The 15,287-nt window shown below is 37.3% G+C and overlaps 1 protein-coding gene across 8 annotated transcripts in view; it reads right to left on the bottom strand.

The window, feature by feature from the left end:
• MLIP (muscular LMNA interacting protein) overlaps positions 1-15,287 on the bottom strand; it is a 104,884-nt gene that overhangs the window by 65,269 nt on the left and 24,328 nt on the right. Inside the window, exon 2 of one of the 8 annotated variants that reach the window (XM_079297685.1) lies at positions 1,952-2,015. The exons of the other annotated variants lie outside the window; for them this stretch is intronic. The gene's annotated coding sequence lies outside the window, so the exon portion shown is untranslated. The remainder of the gene's footprint in view (positions 1-1,951; positions 2,016-15,287) is intronic. 8 annotated transcript variants of the gene reach the window in all.

Here is a 15,287-nt window from a genome sequence, read left to right as displayed (position 1 = left end):
GAGTAACTTCAATTTTCTGTATGTCTATATGTACTTCTCTAGCTTGCATAAGTTGCACAAGGTATCTGGTCTTACCACCCTTGAGGTTTGGTAGTGATTTGGATGCAGCAGATGAGATGGAGCATTTTCCACCTGTGCAAGGTTTCTGCTCAATTTTGAAGCACTGCCTTGCTGGCTTGCTTAGATGCAACTGAAGGAGGACTGGTACAGCCTCACTTTAGCAGCTGAGTTACATTTCAAACTTCTGCAGGTTAACAGGTGTGTGAAATCCCTCATGGACCCTTATGAGGATGTGCTGGATGTCAGGGCTCTCAGTTCTTCAGGGCAAACCTGCTGTTAGCAAGAGCCTTTAGCAGCATTTTGGCAAACACAACACCTTTTGTTTCACAACAGCATTTTCTCTCAGTTTCCCCAGGTATAACTCCATCCAAAACACTTCAACACAGTGTGAGCACCCCAGTCATCCAGGTCTGACAGGAAGAAATGAACAACTATGGCCCTTTGTACCATGGTCACCTGCTAGTTGTAGCATTTACTCTAAGAAAAATTGTCCTCAAACCCAAAGGACTACAGCTTCAGATACAAATTCCTTCTCACTGCCAGCACTTTCAGAAAAGAAAATTCTTTACAGGAGAGGATACACTCCCCACCCAAAGGCTGCAGCCACCTGTGTAAGGTTTAATGTGCCCATTCCCCTGCCCCAGGTTAACAGATCCTGTCCTTACCTCCTGCCCCTGACACAACCAACCAGCTCCACCTGCTGTCATCAAGACACCAAAATGCACTGATATACTCATACACGACCTGCAGCTACTGCATGAATGTCTCCACTGACAACTGCTTCCTCATTTTGATTTTCTGATTTCCTAGAAGTTTCCTTTTCCCCTAATTTTCCTCTTTTATTACTGCTCTCTGTTGTCAGCTAAAAAAAGTACATTTAAGTTTTTGATGGCTTTTTAAGTTTAGTTTATTAAAATATTTTCATTTTTTAGAACTGTAAAAAGTAAGGGATTTTGAGAGTTAAAATGTTTTGGATGAGTTTTGTTTAATTGGAAAGTAAATTTTCATTTTAAAATAGCTCATCTGGCCAGAGAAAAGTAAAGGCTGATGTGATTGGCTTCTGGCAGCACAGATTTTATAAAGTTCTTTCCTGTGTTTGGACTCTGCTATTACTGTTATTTTAAAATAAGAATCACATTTGCAATATATATCTCCTTTCCCAAACTGCTACAACTTGTATCTGGGAACTGGTAGTGCTGAGGAACTATAGTTTTGCAGCAGAGATCCAAAGAATATTAACAAAGAGTTGTGTTCGATTTTCAAAAGGCCATACAGCTGCCACTCACATGCCAATGACAGAGGATAGCACATCTTTCATGTTTTGGAGTAATCTCACTAAATGATTGTGACACACTCTCAAAATATGTTTTTCAAGATTCAAAAAGCCATCTGAGTCTGGATTTAATAAGTTTTTATCAATCAGAAAAGAGTGTTAAAAAAAAAAAACAACACAAAAGCAATGCTGTCATAGATTTTAACTCAGGCAAATTAAAACCTTAGTCTTTACCTACTCATATATGACCAGACTGAGGGCTTCTAGTTAATCTGTCACCACTTTTTTCCTACAGCCATTCCAGCAGAAAGCAGTGAAAGTCTTGTAATACCAGTTAGCCCATATTGCTCAGCTCCTTTCATAAAGAAAGAACAGAATTCTCACTGATGGTACATTAGGGATACACAGAGTACTTTGGAAATATCAGCTGCTAAATTTTCAGCTTTTAAACAAAGTACACATAGGGAAAGGCAATTAATATTTTAATCTCCAATAAATAGATTATTTAATCTTGTATTATCAGCAATAGGCTTTCCATCAGAAGCTGCACCCTTCACAGTCATCTGTGCCAGGCATTTAATGAAGAATCAATACAAGCTCTCCTACAAGCATTCTTACCTGTCCCCTATTAATAAAACTCAGAGGGCTGATAATTCAGATGCCTCCTTCTGCAGACTGCTGCCTGTAGTATGTCGAGCACAGTTGGAAGATAAATAAAAAAATTAACATTAAAAAAGCATCAGCAAAATGTCTGTGATAAAGCTGAAGAAGAGGTCATATCTTCCCCTTCTCAGCAAGGATTTTCAGAGGTCCTTTTAATGAGCTATTTTCTGAGTAGGTCTGTGTGGGCCCAGAAGAATGCTGGCTACAAAGAGTAATTATTCTGGCACTCAGCTACTAGCAAACAATAAGGTAAAGCTGAATGGCTGCTGGCTTCTTCTGCACGTTCACAGGAGGGCACGATAACAAACCTAGAATCTTGTTTTCTTCTCTGTGCCAATCCTTAAAAAGCAGCTGTCTTTAAACATTTAGCTTGAGCTTTCCCAGATATCAAGAATACTGCATATCTAACAGTGCTGGGGTCATTTTCATATGACTTTATCTGTTGGGAAGAATAGCTACACTTGCTCCAACTAAATAACTTTATTTTTACTTATTCAATAATTTTACACTATATATACACAAACTCAACTTTGTCTCAATAAAATATTGTTTGTTTTCCACTATGGCATAATAATTCACTAAATACAGTCATGTACCATTCCTCAGATATTTCAGAGTGTAGGAGAAAGAATAGAAGAACTGTAGAAGAACAGCAGACTCTACATTTTGCACCAAGAACAAGCATAATTCCTTTAGCCAACAAATCTGGGTAGTGAGAAAACACTTCTTGACAAAGTATGCTACTAATGTCAGGATTCTAAAGGAGAGTCTTCCAAATTTAAGCAAAACCAGTCAGTGTTATGAAGAATACCTTGGAGTTTCAGTTGCAAATGTGCAAATAACACTCTTTCATAGATGCTAAGAACTAACTAAAAGGATCAGAGGATCAAAGGATTATAAAAAAAAGGGAGGGGACCTAATTGAAATGAACAAAAATCTACATGATACTTTCTTCAGAAGTTCCTAATATTAGAATGGAGGTGATAATGCAATGGAAAACACATTTGCATGTAGTAAGAAACAATGTAGATTCAGTACTTAATTCCTGTGTATTTGTAGTGTTATGTTGTATATCCATTCTAAGAAATTGGAGGAAGGCATGAATGTAATTATCACAGATTTAGATAAAAGAAGCAATTGAATTATTTTACTGCCAGAACTACAATACCAGAGATTTTATAAATATTTCTATCACTTCAAATTAGTTCAAAGCCTGTATTTCCTATAATGCCCCAAAATAAACTCAGTACAATCAAGGCTGACCCTGGCAGTAATTCCAGTATATTTCATACAGATTCTTAAACCACCCTCATCACCAGGGAGAAACTCATTATCCTCAAGTTGAGCATTAAGTGACATTCCTGACATACATTACATGGGATGGATTCTGTCTCTCCTCCTGTAAAGGACATTTATCATTTTGATGATGTTAGGAACATCCATAAGTCAAGGTTCTCTTGAGCTGTGTTTTCTATTAGCTGAAGACACATGCTGTCTTCTTCAAACTCTAGCTTTTAGAGCCCAAAATTTTGCAGCCACCCTGCTACTTTTGCCTTAGTGGGAGATGAATCTGCAGTCTTCTGAAAGCAGAGCTAACAGATTCAGGGAAAACATCACTTGCTTACTGCAGTGCTCTAAAATGCATGGATTGAGGAGAATAATGCAAGATTTCAGAAGAAATGGTGATTTTTTTTTTTTAATCAATTTGGACCTTTTTTCCTTAAGGTTATTTGAAATAAGTCAAATTTTACCCAAGAATTGAGTAAAAATGAGTATGATTCTGAGTTTCTGAACTTGGTCTTAGCTTTGAAAAGGGAAGAAATATATCTTGGATAAAGATTGAAATTGAAAGTCAAATTAAGTAAAATAGGAGGTTATTATAAAGTTTAAAAAAGTGAAAACATTTTAGTTATCAGTTTGTTAGTTTGAGAGATCAGTCATACTTTTAATTTTCAAGAGCAGGGATTATTAAACCAGACACCAAATTATATATCTTTCATTTAAATTCAACAGAAAAAAACCCTATCACTCATGCATTACTTTTTTTATCCAATGTTTTGACAAGTTAGACGATTTAAAGATAATAAACAGATTTGGACTTAATAAAAAGTCCTTGTCCTGCGTCAGCAAATGACTCTTGCAAGTATTCTTTATTCCAGAGATTATATGTCCTGTGAACAGTATTAAGAAATGACAAGCATTTTTAATAAAGCTCCCCTATCTGCCTTCACAAAGCACCATGCAATCTGTGAAAGCTTCATAATCTATGTCTTCTGAACAGCTTAATTAGTTTACATAACACAGAAGCATATCTAGACTCAAATTTAAAAAAAAAAATTAAAACCCTAAAACTCAAGGTCATGTATCAAGACCATCCTAACAGCAATGTATTGGCAATCCAATGAAATATTAATTATGCACACTTTTCACTAAATCATTGGATTATTTTAAAATATTCCTAACTCAGTTTTTACAAAAAAAGGCACTGCTGTACTACTTATGTCAAATACTTTTATATAGTGTTAGACTTTATGTTCCTATCGACTACAGCTCTTTGCTCAGGAAAATGTGATGAGGAGCTCAGTCTTGCCACAGCTACCAAGGTGAGGTTTTGATTATAGCAGAGACTACAGGTGAAGGGGAGAGCTCAGGCAAAAGCAAAAGGCAGATATACCCAAAAGTCCAGTCCTCCTCCATAAAACACCCATTCTCTGACTCTTAATGCAAGTGTAATCAGTAACATGGGTTCTCCCAAAAAGTTGTTTACTCGTGTAATATTTGTCTCATAGCTCCAGTCTCTGACTTTGCATCTGCCCTGCCTGTTAGGTCCTGTTTGTTAAATATCCAGAAATTGGCATGGAGAAAAGAATTCAAAAGTTAAGGAAATTATTGAAGGTTTTGTTTTGTTTTGGAAGTAACTTAAAAGTCCTCTTGTACCAAGAAATTACTTTTTCTCTGCCTTCCAAGCTGTGTTTTGTTGCATTTTGCTTCAACAGGCTCTATATTGCCATTGTACATAGAAAACGCCATCTCCTTTGCAGTTCTGCAGTGGAAAAGGAATTTTTCATTTAGGTATTTTCTTTCACATTAAAAAAGTCAGTTTTCTTGAACAAAACCTTTTAACAGAACACATTCATTCATTTTATCTGGATGGTGCCTTGAATCCAGGAGGGAATGATTAGTGGAAGCACCAGAATGGATAGACAGAACTGCTTTTGAATATGTCTCTCTTTGAATGACAAGAAGAGAACTCACCCCACGTTTCCTACAGTGCTGATGAATGACCCAGCTACCAGACTATTTTCAGATGTCTGTTTCTCAGATGTGTTTTTCAGCATAGGCTTTAAAAGAGATCTTTCACCATTAGCATTAGAAAACAGACTGCCAAAGGTTGAAACCTTCCTTCTGATAAAGTCTTTTCCTAGTCAGAATTGTCAGACTGGGTTTTTGAAAGTTATAATGGTGTTCCAACTTTCTGGAGTTGGGAAAGCATTTGACTCAAAAATCCTGACTCTAAGGCCTTGGAAGAAGGATTTGAGGAGCAAGAAAGGAGCTTAGGTAACAGTGAGGTGACAGGTTTTGTTCTGCAGCACTCACTGGAACCTGCCTTTTGCAAGCAGCCAAGAGCCACTCCAGTACCTGATGGTCACAAACAAGCCAGGAAACTGCAGATGAAGGATCTGCACATCTGATCCGTCATCAGCCTTTATTCTTCTTCCAAAACAACACATAGGAGAAATGCACATGGTCACAGATTTGAAGCAATTGGCAGACAGTTCTGTTTGGCTCCTCACTAATGCTAAATAAACACAAGATTTAAGGTTGTACTGACCCACAGCTGTTCTTGGCAAAATTCAACAGCTAGAAGGGTTTATAGAGAGTGATTTGTGCTACAAAACAAAATCAGGTCTGCTTAAGAACTCTTTGTCTGCTACACAGGACACAAACAATTTCTTAGTCATTGCATTTTCACTCCAATTTACTAGAACCTCAAACATTCCATAGAGCATTCAGGATGAAGAGGCTTTGGCATGGTTTCTGTAGAAAGTGCATGTCTTTGTGCGTGTGTGTGTTTGTAAAATGAAAGACCGGAGAATGTTATGTGGGTGGAGGTGAAGTGTCAAGAATTTGGGATTTGCTGTTTCAAATAGATAGGTCAGCAGACTATATACTTGTCCTATCACAATACACTAGGCCTTGCTCACATGAAACTGTAGAGTTTTTAATGGAAATTTTTTTAAATTAAAAAATTTAGACTCAAGAAAGATTTTATTTTTCTTTTGAGATCGCATCAAAATAAAAATAAAATAAGCTTTCACCTGCTACTAAAAATACACCATTCCATGAAGACTAAGGAAAGGAACAGCTCCATAAGAATTATGCTGCATCACTTCAGAAGACCAAATTCTAAATTATCAGCATGTTTCAACCCTAATTACCCATGTGGCACACTTCAGAAGTAGTTTTCTCATCCAAACTTAGCTTATCTCTCTTGGAGCATGTGCACCTGATTGCAAGACTATTTTTAAAGGTTATTATCTGTCAGTGGAGGTACAGATAGTCAACCAATCATCTAGGGACATCCACAACTGCAAAATAAAATTGCTGTGGTGCAAGTGGATTTATTTAATAGCCTAGCATTACTTCTTCCCTGGATAGCATGAGAATGTGTCTCTGCTAACAGGGGATAGATAACTCATTTGAATGTGTTAGTCAAGCATTTGCAGTCATATGGCCCTTCATACTTGTAAAACTAGCCTGAAACAACATGAAAAACTCTTTTGCAGTATTTCTTAGTCAGCAACATTGAATTCTGCATCACTTCTAAGATATTTAACTTCCTGGTTTTTTGGTTTTTTTTTTTTCCTTTCCTGTTTGCCACCACTTTAAAACATCTGGTACACAAATACACTCTTAGAAAGTATATTATGGGAATTACAGTGCATCCATCATTGCAACTGATCAGTAAGATAAACTCTCTGGTAAAGCTTCATTGGCTGCACACTTTTCCAGGAATTGTAAAAATGCACTCACTAAATTATCAAACACAACTTTTGAGAGCCTAATGAAAGGTAGTTCAATGCAAAAGCTTTTTCATCATTATTAATATTATAAAATGACAATATAATCTTTGAAAAATGAAATCTTAAATAACATAAAATAGAGGCATGATGTCTTTGAAGAATATGCAAAGAATGTAATTTACTCATGTAGCAGCAAAGAAAGGTGAACAAAAAAGTCACCAAGAATTGGTTTGCTGTTAGATTTTTACATCAAATGTAAGAGATTTTCAAACACTCCATTAATTTCTGTTCAGAATGCAGAGAACTATTAAAAGCTTCTTGAAATTTTCTGAGGAAAACTGAATCATTGTGGGGAGGGGAAGCCCATAAGAAGAATATTTAAGGAAAAAAAAAAAGTTAAAATACTAGGTTAGTGTAAGGTAACAGTGAGGGATTCATTTAGCAAATATATGTAAATTCCACCAAAAAAGTCCATATAAATTATTAATATTTAGGGTGATGCAGAAGCAGCTAAGGATTAGCTCTTGATCAGGACATGGGAATGGAAAGGACAATTTAGGTCCCCTGCTCTGGCCCAGTGAATATTCAATTAGTTAAACATCATGAAAGACTTTCATAAGGACAAACTCACTGACATGCTCTGTGCCTAATGATGAAGTATTGTAATTGCCTGGCAAATGGAGAGATGTGAGCTCAGCTCAGAAAGCTGGCCCCTTGCTCACACTGACGTGTCAGCTCTCAGGCACAGCCTGGGACAGGACACTGCACAAGCTGGGACCCTGGCTGATCCACTGTGGCAGTTTTTACAGTCTCATTCTTGTAAGAAACTGATCCTTAGCTCAGAAGCCTAAATTTGGAAAGAGTGACAGCTGAGAATGCCGAGCAAGGCGAGCTGCTCCCCGTGGCTCCGTGTCCCGTCCTTACCGCTTTCAAGGGCTGGGGCTGGGCTCTTTCCTACAGCTGGCTTGTCCTGATGGCTCCTCAAGGCAGCTTCACGACCCCAGGGTCGTCACAATCTACAGATTGATCCAAATTATCCCTTCTTAAGCTCCAGAGCTCCAGACCTGAGCCAGTCTGGGTCACCAGCCGCGCAAATACGGGCTAATTGTGTAACGCGTCACCTAATTTAATAAGCAAAGCACGGCTCTGTGCTAACCAAATGACTCATCCTCCACACCAAAGTGGCTCCCATCCAGATGGTCACAGCATGGAGGTGCCTCCTTTCCTTCAAACATGGCCCTTCAAGCTTTAGAGGGGATGTGCCAGTGTACATGGACAAAGCACCACAAAGCAGCTGCAGATGAGAACTTGCAGGAGTCAGTGAGTCAGGGGTCTCTCTGAATTCTTCAGAGAGAAATCAGAGTGCAGATATTGAATTAAAGTCTGTGGATACATTGAAGTATATTAAGCCACTCACACATAATGTAGGTGGTTAAGTAGAAGTAAGTTAGTAAGTTTTAGGGTGAGTTCTAAAGCTTTTAGCAAGTAAAAAGTTTCAAATGCCAAAGTTGCAGTGCAAGGTCTAGTGAACATACTGATGTTTTCAGTAGAGGCTCCAGGATCATAGCTGTAGACAGTGCTTAGACATAATAGAATTATGGTAAGAATGTTGCTTACATTTTTCATATAGAACAAGATAGGGTATATGCATAGTCTATATGTAACTTAGTGTGCAAAGAAACTAGAATTCTAATAGGTTAAGAAGTGGTGGTCTGAGCTTGCATTCTAGCTTGTTGGGGAAATCCTATATAAGAGTATGTATTGGGGAGAGTTGGTGCTTTGAGCCATTCAGCTTTTAGCCATCTGCCTTTTGCCAGGCTTTTGCTACTGCTTTGCCATTGCTTTTCTGCTTGCCTTTTGAGACTGATGTGCTTTGTAATAAGATGTGCTTTGTAATAAATAATGTTTTTAGCAACTATTAGCTGCTTAGCTTATTTCAGATAACCCAACAAAGTGAGAGCCAAGAGTTCTGGAGGGCAAGAACCTCACAAGTCCTGAAAGGCAACGCAGGACTAGAGCCACGATCCCACCTCTCATGACTCACAGGCTCCAGCAAGCACCTCTCAGTTCTCACAAAAGATCTTTTCTGTCCAAGTGTTCACTGTTGAGCTGATTGTGCCCTAGACAAAACCCCACACTTTCTGTACCCTTCCATACTACCTACAGGGTGAAAATAAAAGTCTATGGCCAAATCAACTCCACTGAGATCCAGAGTGTTAAGTCAGGAACTTGTGCATGTAAATGCCTCACAGCTCAGGTTCCCACCACCCATTCAGAGTCCATGCCAGCTATATCACCCTAAAATTCCTGTACTTTGGAAGGTTATGCAATTTGCAGCATCTTGCTTTCCAGACTACCTCTGCTAGATCAGCCTAGTATTTTGATACCAGTCATTCACATTCAGAAGTTAGCAAGCTTTAATCAACTTTAAATTGCAATCAAATTATTGCCACATCTTAAAAGATGCATAAATCATTACATAAGTAATAGCAAAATTCCATTTTTAACAGAAAATTTTGTTGCTCCATACACCAAATTTTGATGGAAATATCAAAAATGGATTTGTACTCTGAAAAAAATAAAAAATCTTAGAATGACATTGAATCTGTTCACTACTTGAATTGCTGGCAATGAAATTAATTGTATGACAGCCTCTCATACAAAAATCCTATAAACATTTCATATCCAAACCAATAAATGCTATCTTTGTTGCTAGGGGGAAAAAAAGATACAAAAATAAGTACTGCCTTCTGAAGGAGATATTAAGGGCAATGCTAACAAGTAAACTGAAGCAATGTACAATAATCTTACTCCTGCCAAGGAATGTCATGACAAAATCAATATGATATATATGTCAATACAAGCCAATGTTATTTTAACATCAAATCAGAGTCCTAGGCCAATGTTTTGCATAGCTGGTGATAAAAGTGACACTGGAAATAGCAGTATTACTTATCAAGATGTGTTATGTCAGCTTGCCTCTGTTCCTGTCAACACTGAAAACGTATAGTGATAATGCACTACATATGCTACCCACCTCTCTCTGCCAGCATCAACCTCACTTATGCCAAATCTTTCTAGAAACACTAATCAACATGCCCTCTACAGAGAGCTGAGATACTGAGGCTGTCTAATTTAAGAAGCTGATGAATAAGTAACAAACTTTCAAATATTATGAGCAAAGTAAGGTTCTTTCAATGTAGATATGATAAAAGACTGACAGTGATTGCAGTTGGATATTCTAATTGCTTTTATATTATGAAAATATCTCATTTTTTTAGTACTGCATTTACCATCTAGTAATACAATAATGGCAGCACAATAGAAATGTTTGATTAACTACAGAAAACCTTGAAATTATTTTACAGGTTTTCTCTCAGTGAAGATTTGATTAAATACTGTGGCATACTCATATGCAAGAGATACAGTGCAGTTTCCATGGTCAATAAAGGAGGCAAGAAACCCTTTCTAAGCATCATTTTAGCCTGACTACTGTTTTCCAGCTGTGACAGCCTTCATAAAATAAAAATACCCCTTAGAAACACTCATATGTATGACAGAAGCTTTTCTTGGCTGAAGTATCACCTTCAGGAAAGACTAATCCCTGAATCTCTAGCGACTTGGAGCTAGTCCTTGTAGCTCACTGCCCCTTGCACAGGCTCTGCCTGCAGTGGTGGTAGCAGGTGCTCAGGTCAGAGCCACTGACCAGCATGTCCATGGCTCACTGAGACCAAAGGGGGCAATGAAATGCTGCACACACCCAAACCAATTAATGAGTGCTGAGGTGGGGACAGGTGGGATGACAATTCTGGCACCTGAGTGGCCTCTGAGATTTTCACTGTTGATTTCAGTGAAGAAAGGTCATCAATTTTTGTCAAGAGTATTTTAATGAAAATGTTTATGTGAGGTCAGATGTGCTGCTCTTCCTATCTCTAATGAGAAAAGAAAGCACAGGATGGACTTGGGTTTTACTCTGTCATGAAAACCTAGCCCAATCCTGTGCTAGATCCCCCCAAAAATTAACAAGGGAGTTCCTCCCAAATTAACAAGGCTAGATATTGTTATTGTGCAAAATTCAGAACTAAATGCAAAATATACATTAGAGCTTACTCTTTATATGAACCTTCAGAATAATAATCTTTTCTTGTTATTGTTCTTTTTGACTTGAATATCCATCTCATTAAGCAAGACACCTGACAGGGACTGAAATATTTGAAGAATCACTTACAAAAATTATAACAATATTATTACTTCACAAAGTTGATGCTTTAAAGATTTAAATGCTGTGAACTTGGAAGATATTTCCTCTTTTCTATCCAAATTCAGAAGCAGCATATCTTGTATGACTGAAAATGCACCATAAATATTATAGATGGTCAGAAGTAATGAATTAGTTTTAGATTTTAAAATGGCTTCTAAACAACTAAAAAAACCTTGTTGTTTCTATGAATAAATTACATCAGTAATCTTTGTAGTAAGCACCATCTGAGACAGAAGGTTTTCCATTTACATAATTAGCAGGAGGTTAATCTCCATCAGTCAACTGCAACTGTAATAAAACACACTAAGAGCCCTTGAGCTGATGGTATGCAATTCTACAAAAGCAATTACATTTGTCTGCCTGTTATGGAAGTTAAGTTTTTTATGATAGCCAGCCAAGTTCTTTTATAGTGGCAAAGAAAACCAATGGTATAAAGACAATGGCCTCAGGGATCTGTCTATCCATTATCTTCAAAAAGAACAAATTTCATGCTTAAATGTACATAAATATGGATAAACATCACTGCACCTTGTCAAACCCTAAATCTCTAAAAGCATTTCCAAAAAACATACTTGATCCATGCTGTAGGTACTGCAGTGAAACACTATTTAAAATTAAACCAAATAGCTTTAGAATTGACAAATACATGACACTGAGGAAGGGGAAAGCTAATGATGCCATATTCTTTAATACAGTCCCCACAACTTGTAGGCAAATCCTAAATTATACCTCAAACATGACAAAGAAAGTAGCAAATAGCTTTCTAACCACAAAGCCACCACGATATTTGTTCCTTTGGGGCGGAGAATCTCTTAAGAAAAGCAAAGCTTTGTTCATTAACACAGGTCTTGGTTAAACCAGAGATCACCTAGTGATCAACTTCAGACTTTTTATCATCTACACTATCTGTTAGTGCATCATTCCTTACAAAACACTACATACCATATTGCACCATTCAGGACAGTAATGCAAACTCTGATCAGACTTTAGTAGCACAGAAAAACAGGTAAGGCTCAAGAAAGTATTTCCTATATAAAATACTATCTAATGTTATCAGGAATCTATAGTAAGGACTATTATTTATTTGTTACAATGTTTTCTGTTAGCAAATAACTAATTTCTAAAAACCTTCCTAAGAATTTTTAGCATCCAATTTGTATCCTAGATAAGCTATATATGAGTCATTTGATTTAATAAGTATTTGAAATGCTCAAATATTCTTTCTATTACCCTAGGAAGAGCTGGCAATATAGAGATGGTAACACTACCAAACAAGTGCAGGTGGGTAGTATAGGCAGTTGTTTTTCCTTTTCAAACCAGCTTTCTGAATAAAGTCTCCCTGAAGAAACTTAAACCCATGTATTTCCCAACCACCAGGCAAGAAACAATTCTTGGAAGAGATAATGCTCATTTCCTTTTCCATTACACTGCTTTATATTCAGAAAATATTCAGTATTTATGATTTCTTATTGCCCATCAATAGTTGAGGGGCATTATTAATAAAGGGTGAGATTTGGGGGCTGGGATGCATCTTAAGGCTGATTTAAAGAAATTATTCAAAGACTGTGTCTCCAGGATGCTGCAGGCACCCACATTCCCCTGCCCCACTCCAGCAGGATGCCAAAATGTGGACAATTATTTTTTCCCCTTGTATTAAACAGAAATGACCACCCTGTGGATCTGTTCTGTGATGGGGGCTCAGATCAAATTCACAGGATCAAAGGACTTATCAAAATAACTTCTGTTTTCTGCATTTGTGATAGAAATATGGTTTCAGACCTGGACCAAAATACCCAGAGTATACTGTAAAATGAAGCCATTGAAGCTGAAATGGATGTGCTTGGGAAATATTCATATAAGAAAACCTTGAAAGCCCATGACTTGAAGGGAACTAAAAATCTCTTTTCCAGAATTTCAGCTGAGATATTTGAATTATGTCTGAATCCTACTCTGGGTGGGAAAAGCTTTGCATCTCATGTGCTGGAAAAGGAGACTTCTTCTTTGCCCTGCGCTGTAGTAAACTAGCTGGCAAATATGGTCAGTAACAGCCATTAAATTTTTCTGTCTTCTGTCATCTCTAGCTCAAGAATTGTGGTATAAATCTGGAAAATTAATAGGAAGATAACATATTTGTTTTAGACTAAATGGACTGAAAATATCTGCATGCCATAATATTGCACTGTCTCTTGGACTAATCTACATGCCAGAATATTGGATTGCTCTGTCTTAGTGCTGATAAGTTACCTTCTCTCTTAAAGATTTACAGCAGTATCTTTAGAACAGTGGGTTGGTGGTGGGGAGACAAAATTTAAAATGTCCTTCCAATACACTCCTCTGGGTCTGTAAATTAAGCAAATTTGAACATCTTTTTACAAATGCAGGGTGGGGGCCCACAACAAAAAGAAGGCAGCCAGCTCCATGGTCTCATGCCTTTCTGGGCTCAAGTGGAGGAACAGAATCTTCTAGAGAGCCTGGAGTAACTCCACATCAAGTTTCAGTAAAACTGACTGGTTGTTTTTGTTGTTTGTTTGGTTGGTTTGGGGTTTTTTTTGCAGTAAATTCTGATCAAACCAGATTGAGGCTAATAGTTTTATATATACTTATTTCCACTTCATACTACTCAACCTCAGGCAATTGCTCAGTTGAGCCAGCTTGATTTGAAGAGGCTGCAATCCAGTGAGCAGTGTGAGTGAGGAAAAGAGCAGCACCATTTCCAGCTCTCCTCCAGCCCAACTTCTTGTCTGCAAGTGCAGATTTTTGCTTTACCTTAGGCAATGGAGAATTTTCCCTAGAGAATTTTCTCTGTACAAAACAGCCTAAGAAAAATAATTTTAAAAAACTGCCAATGACTTCTGATTTCAGTCCAATAATGCAAGCACAAAGGAAATAAGGTTAATCTGACACCAGGTGCAATGAGTCAGAGTATCTGGTTCAGTCATACAAGTGCTAAGTGTGTTTACCTGCTATGGGTACCATGGTCACTGTCTTTGACAAATATGGATTTCATTTCCATCTGTGTAACTATGTGTCTATAGGTACATGTGTATCTCACTTCAGCTCACCATTGCAAAAAACAGGCTTATTTTTTTGTTATTCATTACATTGCTCTTGGTGATGCAGCACAGCTTGGCTGTGTATATTAATAAGGTTTACCAGGTGACACATAACCCTCTCTCTTGTAACAAATGTCCTTCTTTATTTGTAGACAGAGTGTCCTTTGTAAAGTTACTCTTGGTTAAATGAGAAAAGCTGTTTTGTCTGTGAAGATTGTATATTGCAAGGCATGTTTTTCCTAGAACTGAATTTTTCTACATTATGATTTTCTAACAGAAATGGGAAACTAGATGAGAACAATCAACTGGTTCATCTGTCACTATAATTTCAGTTAATTCTTGCAAGTTCCTGCATAATTTTGCTGCTTTCATTCATACTCAACAGAGTATTACACTCTGAAATTAAGCAAAATTCAAGCAATAGAAGTGGGATATTTCCACTTATTTCTGTCTTGCACTTTCATGACAAAGGCATACAAAAGTTCTCTGCAGACTAAGTGAAGCTTTCATTAGAAGCTTTCATTAATTATTTGAAATCAGATACACTGACTGCATCTGTGAGGATCAGTGAATGCATACTAGTTAAATAATTTCCATCACCTTTTGACAAATTAATACCAGGTGAAAAGCTTTTATTAAGTATATATAAATCATTCCATGAGTAGATCTTTTTTCTCCACATTTCTTAATTCCATTTTCCCAAAACACAATAGAGTTACTGAGGAAAATACAGATAATTCCATTTATCCTACAGCCATTTTTTTTTTCCTGCAGGTGTGATTGCCCTCTCTCAGGGCATGTGATGTCCCTTCACAGTTTTTTCTTTCCTGACTACTCACTACTAAATCAGAGCCTAAATCAGAATCCTGAATTCACAAACGCAGCAAGGAGAGTAACCTTCCAGGTCTATTCTCCTTGACAATTCAATAAAGGAATCTACAAGCCTTGTGGAT

Source organism: Erithacus rubecula, assembly GCF_903797595.1.
Source record: "Erithacus rubecula genome assembly, chromosome: 2".
NCBI lineage: Eukaryota > Metazoa > Chordata > Aves > Passeriformes > Muscicapidae > Erithacus > Erithacus rubecula.
The sequence above is the reverse complement of the archived record's forward strand: the minus strand, read 5'-3'. Positions and strand labels throughout refer to the sequence as shown.